Below are 19,298 nucleotides of genomic sequence, written 5' to 3' on the forward strand. Positions count from 1 at the left end.
TCCATCCATCTTTTTTTTTGCTTTGCCATCTTCAGTTTGTATCTTGTGCTCATTAGGTAATTTTACCCTTGGTTTCAGGATGGATGCAGACGTTCCAGATGTTCCAGATGGCAACATCTAGAAGAAGAAAAGACAATATCTCCTTTTTTTGACATCATCTTTTAAAAGTGAAGAATACGCAGTCACTCACAATGTCATCCTTTAATCCCATTTTACACGTCTTTGACATCCTCTTGGCTAAAATTGTAGCACATGTTTAGGTCTAAAACAGTCACAGGTCACAGGCATGGAATTACCACCACCAGTTAGGATCTGTGAAATCCTTAACTGAGGGTGGAAAAGAGTCCAGCCTCTCTTGAGCATACAGAGGCAAGGAAGGGTGAGTGGCTATGCAAGATGAGAAAAGCATCTTCCCCACCATTACTCACTCAGCACATTCTAAGTCTCTTTGCAAAGTGATTTAGAGTAACAAAAATCCATCGTGGTTAATGTTCTCAAACAATAGGTTTAGAAAATATAACACATTTTAATTCATTCTATTTAACTAGATGCTATTCTTAAATACTTAATAAATTAACTCATTTTATGCTGAAATAAGTCTGAGATTAGTTCTATTATGAGCATTCTAATTTTATAGATATAAAGAGCTGAACCAAAAGGATTAAATAACTTGCTTCAGAACACAAAGCAAATAGGTAAAATAGTGGTATTCATATCTAGGCTGACTACGGCATCTGTGCTCTTAGTCACACAACTTGCTTACATTCCCACTACCATACCAACTTAACATTCCATGTGTGAAAATTCTGGCTAAAGTGTTTGACATGTACTAAATAATAGACAGTCTTCCCCATACTCCTCTCTCTTTCTCTCTTTCCTTCTTTAAATACAAAGTTCAGGCACTGCATGGCTAGTTTTTTGTTCAGGTTACCATAAAGTTGAAATTAAGATGTCTACTAGACTGAGTTCTCATCTGGAAACTCTGGAAAAATCTACTCTAGGGTTCATTCAGTTTGTTTGCTGAATTTTGTGTTTTCTGATGTGGGGTTATGTCATTTACCTTGCTGGCCATCAGAAGGGACTGTTCATCATTTAAAGATAGCTTTCATTCTTTGTCAAGTTGTCCTTCTCTAGACTTAAAACCAGACACGGAGAGTTTTCCTTGCTTAGAATTTCTCTCATGCTTCAATTCTCTACCTTTCTCTGTTTCTTACAAATAGACCCAGATTTAAAGGCTGCAGTGTTATTAGGTTAGGCTTATCTGGATAATCTCCATTTTTAAATGTCAAATATGTCATTAAATATAACTCAATCATAGGAATAAAATCCATCATATATTCACAGTCTCCGAGATTATGTATAATGTATAAACAGAAGAAAAGGGCATATTGGTTCCATTGTAAGATTCTGCCTACCACACAATGTGAAATGTTACAATCTTGAAATTGGTTTGAATGAGACTGGATTTGAGATGTTAGTGAATTATTCATATATTCATATGTATTTTCAAATGCATATTTTACCTGGATAAAAATGGATAGGATGGATGAACTAATGAAAGCATATAATAAAAAGTATAGAAACACAAATAATTCTCATTTGAAGGGAACATTTATTTAGTAATCATTAAAAAATTCACTAACAAAATATAGAAAGAATGAAGACAAGAAAAATAGAAACATAAAAGTAGAAAATAGTCTAAATAAATAATTTTACATAAGCCTAGAGAAAGATAGAATTTAAGAAAGAGAGGGAGCAATATTGAATGCAGACTAAAATAATCTTTCTTCTTGGTTGTTACTGTTGACATTGAAGAAATAAATTTGTATAAGATTCGGGAAAGGGTAGAAGGCAGCTAATAAAGGGTTAAGTAGTGATCAGAAAAAGAATTAGCAAGTATTAATTAATTTTTTGAAATGATTAGTGGTATGAGGAAAGAGCTCTAAAAGCGTGGCTTTCTTCTTTGGTGAATTATGTCATGTTAGTTTAAAAAGGAAATAAAGAAGAAAAGATGGTGGGAGAAGACAGGTGGTTGACAAGAAAAGTCAAAGCCATATGCCAAATGATGTATTTTCTCGGAGAAATTTTGGCATAGAGGGAAAAGCATTTGTTTGATCATATTATCCCATGAATGATGACAAAGAGCAGCAGATAAAGGGATAAATGACATTTGTGCTTTCTTGCCAGATAATCTTTTTTTCTTTGTTGTCTCTTCTATCCTGTTAAGTGGAGGCAATTCCTGGCAGACAATTTCCACATGAACTTGGAATAATAGGTAAATGCTTTCACAAAAGTGTCTGTTTGGGAGGAAATTTGTGGGAGAGGCAGAGATAACACTCCATCACTTTGAAGCTAACTAGGCTAAAACCCCTCTTGTCTGTCTTCCAGGCCTTAATGCATTCATCATTCAACCCATTGCACTAATAGGTCACTCTCTGATACGATTGCAGCCACTTCAATTTTCAGTTCTATCTCAGGGGAATTTTATAGCACAATGGAAGAGAAATATTTTTAGAATTATTTATTTTCATCTCACGTTGGCAGTCATTTTGAAGCATTTTGAAATCATTTTGAAGCCTCTGACAGAGGCAGATATTAAAATTCTAATTTAGAATAAATACTTATTTTAATTTTTCCATAATAATTTTAAGTAAAAGAGGCCAAAAAGGGATAATACTGCACTAAAATAAGTATCAGACTAAACTATCAGTAAGCCAAAAACATACATACTTTTTTAAGCTCTTAAACAAGCATAGAAGTTACTATATTCACTAAAGCTGTGAATAGCAGACATATACTTCTTAACCTCTAAACCAGGACCACTCACACACCATCTTTCTATATTTGATAGTTTTTCCTCCTTCTAAAAAATAATTAAAGAATATGTTTCATAATGTTATGATTTGGATATGAGATGTCCCCCTAAAACTTCTGTGTTAATGAAGGAATATTCATAGGTGAAATGATAATATCATGGAAGCTCTAACTTAATCAATCTCTATTGGTCCAAATGGACTAACTGGATTACTTGTAAGTAGATGGGGTGTGGCTGGAGGAGGAAGGTCTTTAGGGGTGTGCATCTTCCCTGTGGCCTGTTCTTCTCTGTGCTTCCCGGCCTTCGTATACAATGAAGTTTCTCCCTTACACCATGATGTTCTGCCTCAACTTGGGCCCAGAACAATGGATTCAGCCAATCATGGACTGAACCTCTAAAAACAAGAGCCAAAATGAACTTTTCTTCCTCAAAGTTGTCCTTGTCAGGTATTTTGGTCATGGCAATGAAAAGCTGACTAACACACATGTGTTTGTCTTAATTCACTCTATGTTTAGTACAATGGATGATTGATTTAATGTTCATTATTAATGTGCTTGCTTCTTGTGATATCTGAAAATAATTTAGTTCAATTTAAAGTCACATCTTTGAATGAGCTCTAGACTATTCAATTTATTATAATTTGGGGATGTCTGTGCCATGAAGATCAGTATATAAGAGAAAAATTATGAAAAATGTACAGATGTAGCAATCATATAAACAGTCATATGATGGTAACAAGTAGAGCTCATAAGATTAAGAGACCAGTTTGATGTGTCACCCAAGATTTCAAATGTTATTTTGAGCTGTTGAGTGAACATGGGGAATAATCCATTTTTCCCTGCAAAAATAAAAGAATATTATTGGAAAGTATTATAAGAGTCAGCTTTTTCACCACTCACTAAAACTAAAAAATAAGCAGTTTGTAAAAAAAAATATTCTTAGATGCATATTGTCTTTAATGAATTCCAGATATTAATGTTAGCAGAACTGGAACTATTTTAGTATCCTTTTCTACAATAAGGCAGCAAAGATCTAATAATCAGAAAGCCAGAAGTCCAGTGTCATTCAAAATCTCAGTTTCCAGAGGCTATGAATTGCTACTAAAATTAAGTGTTACCATGGTTTATGGGTATTGACAGAATTATGAGGAATTGATGGGGTGTATCCTATAGAAATGGCCTTCCTGAACAGTCAAGTAATCTTGAAGCATCTGAATCCATTTGAAGAACATATAAGTGCTCAATGTGAGTTGTATATCTTTTCCCCCAGAACACTGCTCTGAGCTGCAGGTCATTGAAGGAAGATAATAATGTGATTTTGTTAAAATTAATAGGTATATTCTGTTTTCGTTTGCGTTCATTTTAAATTTGAAGCCAAATAAAACCCAAATTCCTTTCTTTCTTTTTTTATTTTTTAAATAGCACTTCAGTTGAATAAATTTTACATAAGGAATCGTTTTTTTAAGGCCCAGAATACAAAAGCCCAAAGTTTAATGTCATCTCTTTCTTGGTCACTAAATCTATCTAACTGCACTAAGTCCTTCAAAAATAAACTGCAAGCCAGAAGTTTCATCTTGGATCTTTTTAATACTTTTGTGAAGTGACATTTAACTTCCTGTACCTCATGCCCTACTTCTGTGAACACATATGACATATAATACTTTTCTAAGAAAATAATTTTATATGAACATATATTTCACCTTATATTCTTAATCTTAGTAACAGTATTCCCTCAATCACATGAAATCCTACTATTTGTTATGTTATCAAATTCTGTTTCTCTTTAATTTGGTAAATTCATCAGGGATTAGAGGAAAAAAAACCAGAAACCACTCTAGGCACTTTAAGCAGGGAGATATTTGATACAGAGAATTAAACACTTAGGAAGTCATTATAAGTGCTGCAGGAGCATGCTCTTGGAATGCAGTGGGCCTCCTGGAACATCTCCATGAATAACACAGCCTTGAACAACCACAGCCTTGAAGAGAGAATATCACTAGGGCTATACTGAAAGCAAGAAACCGTCACTGTCATCTTGTAACTACATCTTCTCAACTCCAGGAAACTGGAGAAAGGATAACAAAATACACTGTAGGGAAGCCCCATCAATCTATATTTCTAGCCTGTAATCATAGGCAAGAGCTACAGGAAGGTAAATGTCACCTCGTTTTTGTATTTTGGACCATCAACAAATATATCCAAGCAGCAAAATACATTATCTAGAAACTAGAAGGGGCTCTGGGAAATCATGTTTTATTTTTTTCTCTTTTTAATCTCTGAAAATAAGACAAAACAGAGGTTGAAAGTCACATTCCTAAGAACCAAGCACTTATCTGAATATCAGCCTCAACTGACAGTAAACCAGTGTGGTATCTCAGTGGCCAAAATCTACAAATCTGGTCCACATCCATCATAGTAGCACTCACAAAACAGACAAAGCTTAATCATATCAGAAGATTAAATGACAGAATTTCTTGTGCTCTTATATCTGATTGAAGAAGGAAAAATTATTTAAGGATTAAAAATGTCTTTAGATTCTACGTAGTAAGTCAGATACAACTGCCAAGACCATTTGCCTAGGGTTATTTATGTTATAATAATGAAACTGTGGTTTTTATAGCCACAAAGAAATACTTGTCCATTCTCATCCACATGAATCTACAGCAACAAACTTTGCCAAATATTTCTATTGCATATTCTTACTGCCAAATGCTAATGTATAAACTTGGCTCTGTTGTGTTAATCATGCCATTTTGATTCAGCTCTATTTTGTATTTCAAATGATTGATATCATAAAACTGTGTCCATCAAGCCACAGACCAAGAAGAGGTTATATAATGTACCATCCCAACTTTTTTAATCAAAACCATCTAGTGATAGGTCTTTTCGGAGAAATAAGCTCACGATCTTTCTCTTAAGCTATTATGGAAAGATTAGTCATATTTAGAGAGCTATTATCATTAAAGAAACTGATATGCTGTTAGCATTAATGGGGACCTTGGGTATTTTCTAGCCTCTGTTTCTATGGAAATAGTGCCTGAGTCAAAAGATCAAGTATGAAGAGTTCATTCAAGTGTGTGATCCCAGTGGCCAGGATGAAGGATGGCACAAGAAAACCAGGAATGAAGAGAGAATCAATGATATCCAATTGACCACTAATTTGGAAACATATAATCTCATTATTTGAGATTATATGAGAAGCATAATGAACGTATACTTGGCATTTAAAAATTGTCTATCAGTTCCAATGCTAAGGTTCACATGTTCAAATATTTTTTCAGAAGATACGAATATTGTCACTGTAGCCCTTTGCATGTGTCTTGAGTGTTTGGGTAATGAAGTTCTTGGGCAGTGGTAAATAGTTTGGGCCTGAGATTTGATACTCTTACTATAGTGAGATATTTCATATTCCAGAGGATGAAACCAAATTTTAAAAATTAATTTGATCATCCTTAGACTAGTTGCTTCTGTGAGACAGGGCATATTAGACTACTAGATACCTTAGCCTATATTACAGCTCTGTTGATGTAAAATGGGAACCTGGATATAAAGCAATACTGTGCAATGTATAGTGCTGAAAAAAACATTTGCATGATGATGCTTATGGAGTCACTGTACACAGGGGAAGCAAAGCCATATCCAGAATTTGTATCATTTCTGGTAAGAAAAAATTACTTGTTTCTCCAATATATATGAGTTTATCCACAGTGGCTGGTCTTTGGGGTGAAATGTGCCATGTTGAATTCAGCATCAGGGATTGCCAACATAATGAAAAACCTGTCTCCCAATGCATGGGATGGAAAAAATACTAAGAGCAGTCCCCTGGTTGTCTTATCTAGCACTATTAGAGAAGGCCACAGGCAAGAAATGAGGGGATTGGGGTTGAAGTTTGAAGCTGGACAAAGACTATTGAAACTTATTTAATAGAGCAGTGTCTAAAAATAAGGAATGACACACAGAGAACTTGAAGGGGGCATACAAGATTTTTGATAGAAATTAAAGGATACAGACCTACTTTCTGCTAATGTAGAAATACCAACATTCCTAATGGTTGAACATCCAGCCTCTGCAGAAAGGTTTTAATTAAAATAATCCATTTCCTGTGTTTCCCAGAATGATATCATGTAACAGTCATGCTAGAAGTTATTCTCAAAGTCAGGAATTTGGATGCTGAAACCACATGAGGGATTATAGAAAATGCTGAGAAGATGTACCATTCAAAGCCACAGGAATCAAAAAGAAGATATTCAAAATTCAGAAATTTTCAGAGTCCATTGAGCAACAACCAAATGCTCTGCCACACTGTTATTTGACATCAGAAGGAGTGAACGGAGAGAGGATGCCTGAATACGAAGGTAAGATTCCATAAGGAGTGAGTTTGGAGAAAGGGACTCTAGGGAGGGAGAACATAGGAAAGCAGATACACCCTCCTTGTCAAACTACCACAAGTACTACTCTATTTCCATCTTTCAACTGTGTTTTTCAAGCCCAAAACATCATGTCTGAAGAGAGGTGTGGTAACTGTAAAAGCCTGTCTGCAGATGTGATTGAAGCAGGTGTCTGATACAACTGCTTCTCAATATGACTTACATCAAACTCCATCTGCTTCTACCACCTTATTCTAACGAGTGTTTCTGCTTAGTAGCTCTTTTGCTATTTTGAATAAAAACAACATTAAAATACATTAAAACTATCTTGAGAATATAAAGAAAGATACTTTAGAGGTGTGTCAAAAACTCTCTATTGAAATGAGAGTTGCTTTTTGTCTTGAACTCCAAGGAGCCAGAAAAGTTTTTTGTGGTGCTGGGGATTGAACCCAGGGCCTTGTGCATAGGAGGCAAGCACTCCACCAACTGAGCTATATCCCCAACCCACAGAAAAGTTTACTCTAGCTTCTAACTGCTAATTTTTCAAATATTTGAACACTATTACCATTACCTCTTACTATTTTGTTTGTTGCTTAGGTTCTCTAGCAACTGTAATTCATTAGAAAATATTTTCAGACAATATACCAATATCATAAGCTTTCTCAGATCTCTTTCTAAATGTCCATCTCCAGTGAATTTCTCAAACAGGATCTGTCAGAATCAAGTATGTAGACAAATCTTCAAGCAAAGGTGCACCAAGCAGGAATAATTATCATTCACCTACAGAATCCAGAGCTGGCATAAAGTAGTCTTGAATAATAGAAAGAAATGTCAAGAATACAAGAATTAGGATGAGTTCAGTAATGATGGAGATTAAAATAAGGAGGCAGAGAACCACACAGTTAATAGCTATGTGGGAAAACTAACGTAGAAAAAAAATCAAAGTAGTTTCTCTAATGTATTCAACATTTCTGACACCAGATGTGTGTGTGTGTGTGTGTGCGCGTGCGTGCGTTTCCTCAAGACTAGTTAGGTCTCCTCCAGTCATCAACTGGGTACCTTACAATTTTATTATGACACAAACTACCTGAAGTTAGTAAGGGACTCAGACTCAGAATCTACCTGAGACACTAATCATAAAGTAGTGGTTTCTTAGATTAACCATACTTTGCCCAAATTGGCTACAAATCTGGTGTTCTCACAACCTCTTCAGGTTTGCTGAGTACTAGAAGGCTTGTAGAAATCAGTGAAAAAATTACTTATATGTACTCATTAATTTAAAAGATTCACTGTAAAGATACTGAACAGCCAGAGAAAAAGGTATATCGGGCAAAATCTGAAATGGTTATGAGAACAGGAACTTCTGTCTCCTTGAAGCTGGGATGTGCCACCTTGCTAGCACACGGAAATTTCTTCAACCTGAAAGATCCCCAAACTCCATACTTTAGGAATTTTTATGAAAACTGCAGTCATAGACTTGATTCGTTAATAAATCTCTAGCTCATCTACTTTCCTGGGAGATGGTAGAGGTGGAACTGAAAGTTCCATCTAGAGTTACTTCAAGAAGACAGAAGATGCTGCCATAACACAAGAAGTTCCGAGGGACTTAAGGACTCTATGTCAGGAACAAATATTAGAGTAAAAGACATTCAAATCACTCCTGGCACACAGATTATAAGGTTTAGGCACTCTGCATTAGCAAAGAAGGCAAACAAGTGCTGTGTGTGTGTGTGTGTGTATCTATATATATTATATTTGTATACTTATATCTATATAAATAAATAAATAGAGATCTATTTATCTATTTAGAAAGCAGTGTCTTATTATTTCACCACCAGTATGATAAATAATCTGCAGATTCTCAGATAATCACTTGCCTCATGTATTTTCAAGTATGTTATCCCAGTACGTTCCATCCTACATGACTCATTGTGAATCTTGATATACTGCTGTGAAATTTTTCCTTTCAGACTGATGGTTTCCACCAAACAACATCTATAGACCCCATTGGTATAAGGAACTCAAATGTATTTATATAAAGTTAAATTATAATAACAACAACAATGAATTTTAATTTTTGGATACTAAATTTCAGGCAGGGTGCCAAATTTTTTTTCATGCACTTCAAATTAAATATTCACAATAACATTCTGTGACAAGTGTTATAATTCAAGTTTTAGGTATTTTGGTTATTTACCCAAGGTCACAAGAAAAGCATCAAAACTGAAATAAAAGTCCAGCTCTACCTGATCTCAAAACATGTGCTCCTAAATTCTTTGGCATTATTTCACACTTAGCTGGTCTACTGTAAAATTCAAAAAATAATGTTCTTGTTATTTACAAAGCAAAATGATTAATATTGTGTTTTTAGGAAAGCCTCTCACATCGAAGAAGCTCAAAGTAAGTGACACAAAAAATATATGAAACTATCTTTATAGTATCAAATTCTTAAAAGTTTCATAGTAGAAACTGAAAGAGTGTTCACACAGAAGGGTATGATTTATTTTATCTGTCAAAACTGGGGAAAGAGTTGTATATTAGTCAGCTTTCCATAACTACAAGAAATACCTGAGATAATCCACTTATAGATATGTATAGATATAATATATAAGGGGTTATTTTGGCTTACGTTTTTCAGGATTCTTAGTACTAGTGGCATGGTAACCATCGTGACACAAGGCAGCACAATGCTGTACTCATATTTGTGGTGATGCTGGTGTAAAAAAAAAACCCTCTTGTGCTACCTTTCCTACAAAGTGTAGCGCATACAAGTATGTACAGTATGTGAAATTTGATAAAAATAAAAAACTGTAACTATTATTCTGTATTCCACTTACAATAACATCTACTATAAAAATGTATTCTGTTATGCCAGAATCAACCTTATTTATTTTATGCTTATCAAGATTTTATCAAGAGGCTCTGTTAATCAATGACAAAGGAATTCAAATGTATTTATATAAAGGCAAACTATAACAAGTATAACAACAAATTTCAATTCTTGGATACTAAGTTCCACTGTCTGATGTTCACTCAGTGAAGAATAATCTGAAGGTACATTTCTCAAGATGTGTCCTGTGTTAAGCAATATATGACAGCAATTAAATTCCCCAACTATTTGTTTTCCTCTCATAAATTAGAATGTTAAACATAAATTCAACAGTTTAGCAAACTGTCCTATATTCCAACCACCAATTTTCTCTTTCCATGTATTTGCTTTTATATACATTCATCCAAACAAATGTAGTTCATGTGATACACACACACACACACACACACACACACACATGAATTATAAGCATGTACATTTTTGTTTTATGTACATGTCATGGAGATACATTAGTTTAGTTTTCTAGGACTGCTGTAATGGAGAAAAGCAAACTGGTGGTTTAACTAACAGAACTGCATTGTGTCACAGGCAAAAAATCCTAAATCAAGGTGCCAGTAGTGTTGGCTCTTTTTGAGATCTGTGAGAAAGCATCTGTTCCATTCCTCTTGTGTCCATTGTGGTGGTTATCTGGCCATCTTGGAGAGTCCCTGGCTTGTAAGAGGCATCATCTCAAGCCTTCATTTTCATGGCTTTCAAACTAAGTGTTTCTAAATTTCCTCTTTTTATAAGTACAACACTTACTTTGGATTACAGCCCACTCTAATGATCTCATTTAGAAGTATTTACTGCTATAAAAACCCTATCTGCAAATAAGTCACATTTTTGAGGTACAAGAGGTTATAACTTCAACATAAGAATTCAAGGAAGCAGGGGCTGGGGTTGTGGCTCAGTGAAACAGTGCTCACCTAGCATGCATGAGGCACTGGGTTCGATCCTCAGCACCACATAAAAATAAAGTATTGTGTTCACCTAAAACTAAAAAAAAGATAAATATTAAAAAAATAAATAAAGCATTCAAGGAAGCAGAATTTGACCAACTAAGACATATTAAAATTTTTCATTATTTTAGACTTTTGAATAAATTAGCTAGTGGTAAAGACTAATTGAATGTGCAGGCTTAAGATTTTTAAATGACCCAAATTTCAATCTAGGAGAAGTAAGCATGTAATATGACAATAAAATTTTCCTTAATTTTCTACTTATTTTGTGATTGATAAATTAAACAATAATATTGGTTGTTATATTTTTTATTTGCATGTTAATTCTATAAAAGTTTTGCAAATGTCATTAATTGTTCTTCATGACTATATTGTGAAATAAATGAATGCAGTTAATGTTCTCATTAATAATATTTGTTTAATTGAAATATATTTAGAAAGATGACATAGCACATGATAAAATGCTAATGACATTTTCCAAGTTTTAAATGAAGTAAGTTTAAAAATAATTTGGATAATATGATTCTGAAATAAAGGGTTTTTGTTGTTGTTGTTTGTTTGTTTGTTTATTCCAGGATAAAATTCAATACTATTTAGGTGATTCTTTTTGCATAATATCACATTCACTTGTAAAATATTGATGTGTTTACTGATTTCCAGTAGATAATTTAGTAAATTATCCTTTGACATAACTTGGACTCATTTTTTTTCTTCTTCTTCTTTTAATATATAGCATGACATAAAAGATGAGGAAATGGCTATGACCCAGGCTTTCCCCTTTAATTTCAGTAAGATTTCTGGCCAACAGCACAGCCAAGAGAAGACTCTACAGCATAGCATGCTTTCCATTCCAGAACAGTTTCTTGTTCTAATATTCTAAATTTCCTAATTTCATCCACATGGTTTCCTCTATAATATAAAGTCAAATTAAGAGTGGAAGACTTATCTGAAATCCATTTATTTGCTCACAGGTTGTGCAGTTTGCCAAACATTCCACGCAGTAATTCAAAAGTTTCAGATGGATGCTGGGGTATTGCATATCTCCTCATCCCTTGTTTATATGACTGTATTCTAAAGAACAGCCTGAACTGAGATCAGAAATTAGCAGAGAGTCTGGAAAAAGGAATGAGCAGGCCCAGGATAAACAGATGTACTGTTGCAAGAATGCTACAAACAAACAGACATTGTGGGCACTGCAATCAATTCCTCAAGGCTCTTCATTTCTACCACACTAATTAAACTAACACAGAAGCCTATTTTGGATTCTTCATGAGAGACTTTTCATTTGCATAAGATTGGATAATACCATGTCATACCTGTCAATTAACTACTCAATAAATGAGCTTTGAAATGAGAAACTTTCCTTTTTCTTATTTTTGGTTACTCCATTTTTGGCTTTTGATTTTTGCGAATGCATGATTCTTAGGATAGAAATAGTGGACTTCAAAATGTTTTTCTAAAATTAAGTGAAAAAATCTACTTTGGTCTGGAACTATGCTCTCGGGAATGAATTTTAAATTAAACATAGAAAGTCAGAAAGGAAATGGCACTATGGCTTACAAAACAAATGCCCAACTATAGACAAAACTGTTAAAAACTTTCAGAAACTAAGTAAGTTTGTGAATGATATATCCCAGCCTTTGCTACTGTTTTTATTTGGTCACAATTTAGTCTCTATATACAGACCACTTAATAATAGGAGGCTGATCTATACTAATTCTGTATAAATCATGATATATTCCATAAATTAGCTAATAATTATTAATTTTGCTTGAAAAGTATAATTCTAATTATTTCCGATTATAATATTTTTATTGGGAGTAGTCCTGTAAATGAAAAAATTTCTAGTAAACTCTTGAACAAAACATTTGAAAGTTTGACTGGAGTGAGAGATTGACCCAAGACATAATTCCAAAAATTTCTGGGTAATAGGTAATAGGTAAATTCAATAATTTCATTTCCCAGTGCAAAATAAAAGTGCAGAATCCTTGCTTAGTAACTTGTTTTTAAGACACAAAAAAATTTGTGGTATATATGTGTAATAAGATTTGTAATGCAAAAAAAAAAAAAAGAAAAAAGAAAAAGAAAAACAAAGTACATGTATAAAGACATGAATTGGTGTAAACATACTTTATATACAAATATATGAAAAATTTTGCTCTATATGTGCAATAAGAATTGTAATGCCTTCCACTGTCCTGTATTTAAAAAAATAAAATCAATCAAATAAAAAAATATATATAATTTTTTCCTTTAAAAGATTTTCTTACTGATAAAGCATAGTAAGGACAACAGTGATATATGATAAATAATATTAATTTATAAATTACAAAGTAAATTTATTGTAATTTTATATCACAATACTTTCTTATTGTTTTATTTTGATTGATCAAGAATGAGACAATTTTTCCTCATTTTTTGCAAAGTTTTACTAGGTCATCAAAATATATGTTTATAAGCATCCTATTTATAATTGATATTGATGAAAGCAACATTAGATACTCTAGGTAAATGCAAACTCATGAATAATTTGGGTAATTTTTGATTTAAGAAGTATCTTTCTGATGCTGCAACTGTTTCTGAAATTGGTGTTTTATAGGAGGTGATAAGATTGAGAAAAAATCCTGAAAAAAATTTAAATATAGGACTAATACATCTAGACTTGATCTTCTTTACACTTTTTTTTTCTGAAAGGATTCAACTCTTTATACAAACCAGTTTTGTGTGTCTGAATTTAATTTAAATGTAAATTTATACAATGACATTTCAATGTTTCCTATGACCATACTGCACCTTATGGGGGTCAAAGAAAAAACAAAAACTTCATGATTTGTACCTAATTCAAAATACCTGATTATGCATTTTATTTCTATATCTTCAGTTATGAGAAAATTATATAAATTGCTTTCTTTATTAATCATAGACTCATCTTAAACCATATTTGAAAATGGTGTTCTTTTCCAAAAATGTAATGGTATTTAAATGTCACTTCATTTCCAAGACTCCAGATATTTACTTTGGAATGTTGAAATCACTTATCAAAACCAGAAATCCTAAATCTTTGAGGTATCCTTTATTGCAAAATCCAGGACAAACTTTTATTTTATGATAATTTACTGATAAAGTTTACTTTTTATCTGGCAGCTGTTTCAGTCCCAGCTCTCAGGATTAAAAGTTAATATTTTTACTGATGCCACACATTCTGTGGACAGAGTTAGTCTCTCCCCATACATAATTCCTGACACCCCATGCACAGCATTTTATCCCTCCTGTGGCCACTGCTGCTGTCATTTTGCTGCTTCTGATGACATTACTGTCTCCCAAATGGTCTCAGATTTGGTTTGGCAGCCCCTAGGGTCCTCTGGTGCCATGAACTGTCTCAAGGCTTTTGGTTGTATGCCATGCCAACTGCTATGCATTCAAGTTTTCCACATGCCCAGGAGCCTGAGCTAGCATGTATGGACTGCTGCAGGACCACTAGCATGTGTGTGCTCTGCCACCCAGTTTGTCTGCTCTGCTCCCATACAGACTTTAATGTTCCACTGGACTTCACTTCAAAACTTCAAGTCCAAAGAATTTCAAGATGGTGAAATCAAAGCTTAATACAAGTTTGGGCTTCTGTGCGACTGCACGGATGACAGGCTGATGAAACTATGTGATGATTTGAGTGGGTCAGTGATTTGAAAGTGGCAAGATATAATGATTGGATGCTAGTAAGTTTGGGGAAAGGCTTTGAATTTTCCTCTAATAAGGATCAAAGATTGAAAATATTTTTATTATAGTTAGTGCTCAGCAGAGAACTCTTTGGACAAAAGATTGTTAACAGAGAGTTGACTAAACTACCCAAGATGTCTGTTTATTTTTCATGAGTCAACCTGGTTCTTCTTAATGAAACAAAATCAAAGCAACCATAAGAGCAAGGACAAGAGTGTTTCAAAAAATAAAGGATTCAAGTTTCTTCTCACTGTATTCTTCTTGAATTGAGTTCTCTCTCTCTCTCTCTCTCTCTCTCTCTCTCTCTCTCTCTCTCTCTCACACACACACACACACACACACACACACACACTAGTGTGAACTAATGGGGAAGAATAGGTTTATTACCAACATAATGAGGTTTTTCAGGGAGAGCAGAATGGTTCCTATGAAGGTGAAATATGACTTATGAAATCAGGGTAAGGACATTGGCCTGGAGTCGAATTGTGGCATGCTTGGAAACAGGTAAAAGTCCCCATATATGGAGGGGGTTTCAGGGACAAACCCACTACTTATTGCCTGATAGTCACTGGGCCACCCCCTTACGTATAGGACTTTTCAGGTCTGCACTGTGCCTGGTATTAAAGTAAGAAATAATACTAATCATCTACAGTAAAGCTATACATTGTTTCATGCAGTAGTATCCAGGCCTGTGAATACTGACATGTTCTCATGCTAAGCTAATATAAAAGGCATTGACAGGAGCATAAACTTTACCAAATACATAAGAGAATAAAGATTTGAACCCAGAAATACTGATTGGAGAGCTGCATTATTAACCCGATACTCAATAGTGCCCCCCAGTACTGTGCTGTTGCCTTTCAAATTTATGATCACAAATCTCTGAGAGGTACTTGGTATCTCTAGAAAAATTAGTAGATATGCTAGAAAATCATTTTCTCACTCTTCCAATGACTATTTCTTCGTACACCTTCCCTCTTTATGGAGTCAAGTCTCATATATCATAGAGAAAATAGACAAAATCAGATAAGACCAAGCTATTCCCTCCTCTAAAACGATCTAATTATTCTCTAGTATGATGTAAGAATTCTCCCTTTTTCTTGTCTTAGCACATCTGCCAGATGTGCTCTGGAGTACATCTTCTCTCACTTCCTGAAGGAATTTGGGTAATAAGTATCCCCTTTCCCTATTGCATTATCAGTTTCTCCTTTTATATTAGTTCATTCCTCCAGAGTAGAAGTACATCTTGCTATATTTTTTATTTTTTTTAATTTTTTTAATTGATTATTTAAAGCATTGCATAGCTCATGATATATCATCTTTCATACATTTGACTCAAATTGTGTTTTGAACTCCCATTTTCACCCCAAATACAGATTGCAGAATCACATCTGTTACATATTCACATTTTTACATAATGCCATATTAGTGACTGTTGTATTCTGCTACCTTTCCTATCCCCTACTATCCCCCCTCCCCTCCCCTCCCCTCCCATCTTCCCTCTCTACCTCCCCTGCTGTTGTTCAATTCTCTCCCTTTTTTCCCCCTCCCCCTTGCCCCTCATAACCTCTTATAATTTTATGTATCATTGAAGGTCTCCTACTATTTCCATGTGCTTTCCCTTCTCTCTCCGTTTCTCTCCCCCCATTCGTCTTTGTTTACTGTAGTCTTTTCCTCATGCTCTTCCTTCCTGTTCTGTTCTTAGTTGTTCTCTTTATATCAAAGCAGACATTGGCATTTGTTTTTTAGGGCTTGGCTAGCTTCACTTAGCATGATCTGCTCTAATGCCATCCATTTCCCTGCAAATTCTATGATTTTGTCATTTCTTAGTGCTGCATAATACTCCATTATGTATAGATGCCACATTTTTTTTATCCATTCATCTATTGAGGGGCATCTAGATTGGTTCCACAGTCTAGCTATTGTGAATTGTGCCGCTATAATCATTGATGCAGCCATATCCCTATAGAGCGCTTTTTTAAGGTCCTCAGGGAATAGTCTGAGAAGTGCGATAGCTGGGTCAAATGGTGGATCCATTCCCAGCTTTCCCAGGAATCTCCATACTGCTTTCCAAATTGGCCTCACCATTTTGCAGCCCCACCAGCAGTGTACAAGTGTACCCTTTTCCCCACATCCCCGCCAACACTTATTGTTGTTTGACTTCATAATGGCTGCCAATCTTACTGGAGTGAGATGGTATCTTAGGGTGGTTTTGATTTGCATTTCACTGATTGCTAGAGATGGTGAGCATTTTTTCATGTACTTGTTGATTGATTGTATGTCCTCCTCTGAGAAGTGTCTGTTCAAGTCCTTGGCCCATTTGTTAATTGGGTTATTTGTTATCTTATTGTTTAATTTTTTGAGTTCTTTGTACATTCTGGATATTAGGGCTCTATCGGAGGTGTGGGGGGTAAAAATTTGTTCCCAGGATGTAGGCTCTCTATTTACCTCTTTTATTGTTTCTCTTGCTGAGAAAAAACTTTTTAGTTTAAGTAAGTCCCATTTGTTTATTCTTGTTGTTAACTCTTGGGCTATGTGTGTCCTATTAAGGAATTTGGAGCCCGACCCCACAATATGTAGATCGTAGCAAACTTTTTCTTCTATCAGACGCAGTGTCTCTGACTTGATATCTAGCTCCCTGATCCATTTGGAGTTAATTTTTGTGGATGGCGAGAGAAAGGGATTCAATTTCATTTTGTTGCATATGGATTTCCAATTTTCCCAGCACCATTTGTTGAAGATGCTATCTTTCCTCCATTGCATGCTTTTAGCCCCTTTATCAAATATAAGATAGTTGTAACTTTGTGGATTAGTCTCTGTCTTCTATTCTGTACCATTGGTCCACCTGCCTGTTTTGGTACCAGTACAATGCTCTTTTTGTTACTATTGCTTTGTAGTACCTTTTGACCTCTGGTATCGCTATACCTCCAGATTCACACTTCCTGCTTAGAATTGCTTTTGCTATTCTGGGTCTTTGTGTTTTTCCATATGAATTTCATGATTGCTTTGTCTATTTCTACAAGAAATGCCGTTGGGATTTTGATTGGCATCGCATTAAACCTGTAGAGAACTTTGGGTAATATCGCCATTTTGATGATATTAGTTCTGCCTATCCATGAACAGGGTACATTTTTCCATCTTCTGAGATCTTCTTCTATCTCTCTCTTTAGGGTTCTGTAGTTTTCATTGTATAAATCTTTCACCTCTTTTGTTAGGTTGATTCCCAAGTATCTTATTTTCTTTGAGGATATTGTGAATGGAGTGGTTTTCCTTATTACCATTTCAGAGGTTTTGTTGCTGATATACAGGAATGCCTTTGATTTATGCTTGTTGATTTTATAACCTCCCACTTTGCTGAATTCATTTATTAACCCTAGCAGCTTCTTTGTAGACTCTTTTGGGTCTGTTAAGTATATTATCATGTCATCCGCAAATAGCGATAGTTTAATTTCTTCTTTTCCTATTTTTATGCCTTTAATTTCTTTTGTCTGTCTAATTGCTCTGGCTAGTACTTCGAGAACTAAATTGAATAGAAGTGGTGATAGAGGGCATCCCTGTCTTGTTCCAGATTTTAGAGGAAATGCCTTCAGTTTTTCTCCGTTTAGGATGATGCTAGCCTGAGGTTTAGCATATATAGCTTTTACAATGTTGAGGTAAGTTCCTGTTATCCCTAGTTTTTCTAGTGTTTTGAACATAAAGGGATGCTGTACTTTGTCAAATGCTTTTTCTGCATCCATCGAGATGATCATGTGGTTCTTGTCTTTAAGTCTATTGATGTGGTGAATAGCATTTATTGATTTCCATATATTGAACCATCCTTGCATCCCAGGAATGAATCCTACCTGATCATGGTGCACAAGTTTTCTGATATGTTTTTGTATTCGATTCGCCAGAATTTTATTGAGAATTTTTTCATCCAAGTTCATTAGAGATATTGGTCTGTAGTTTTCTTTCTTTGAAGTATCTTTGTCTGGTTTTGGGATCAAAGTGATGTTGGCCTCATAGAATGAATTTGGAAGAGCTCCTTCTTTTTCTATTTCTTGAAATAGCTTGAAAAGTATTGGTATTAATTCTTCTTTGAAGGTTTTGTAGAACTCTGCTGTATACCCATCCGGTCCAGGGCTTTTCTTGGTTGGTAGTCTTTTGATGGCTTCTTCTATTTCTTCCTTTGTTATTGGTCTGTTTAAATTGTGTGTGTCTTCCTGTCTCAATCTGGGCAAATCATATGCCTTAAGAAATTTATCGATATCTTCATTATCTTCTATTTTATTGGAATATAGGGTTTCAAAATACTTTCTAATTATCTTCTGTATTTCTGTAGTGTCTGTTGTGATATTGCCTTTTTCATCCCGTATGTTAGTAATTTGAGTTCTCTCTCTTCTTCTTTTCGTTAGCATGGCTAAGGGCTTGTCTATCTTATTTATTTTTTCAAAGAACCAACTTTTAGTTTTATCAATTTTTTCAATGGTTTCTTTTGTTTCAGTTTCGTTGATTTCTGCTCTAATTTTAATTATTTCTTGTCTTCTACTACATTTGCTGTTGTTTTGCTCTTCCTTTTCTAGGTTTTTGAGGTGT

This window comes from Spermophilus citellus, assembly GCF_964194105.1.
Source record: "Spermophilus citellus genome assembly, chromosome: 3".
In the NCBI taxonomy this organism is placed as follows: Eukaryota; Metazoa; Chordata; class Mammalia; order Rodentia; family Sciuridae; genus Spermophilus; species Spermophilus citellus.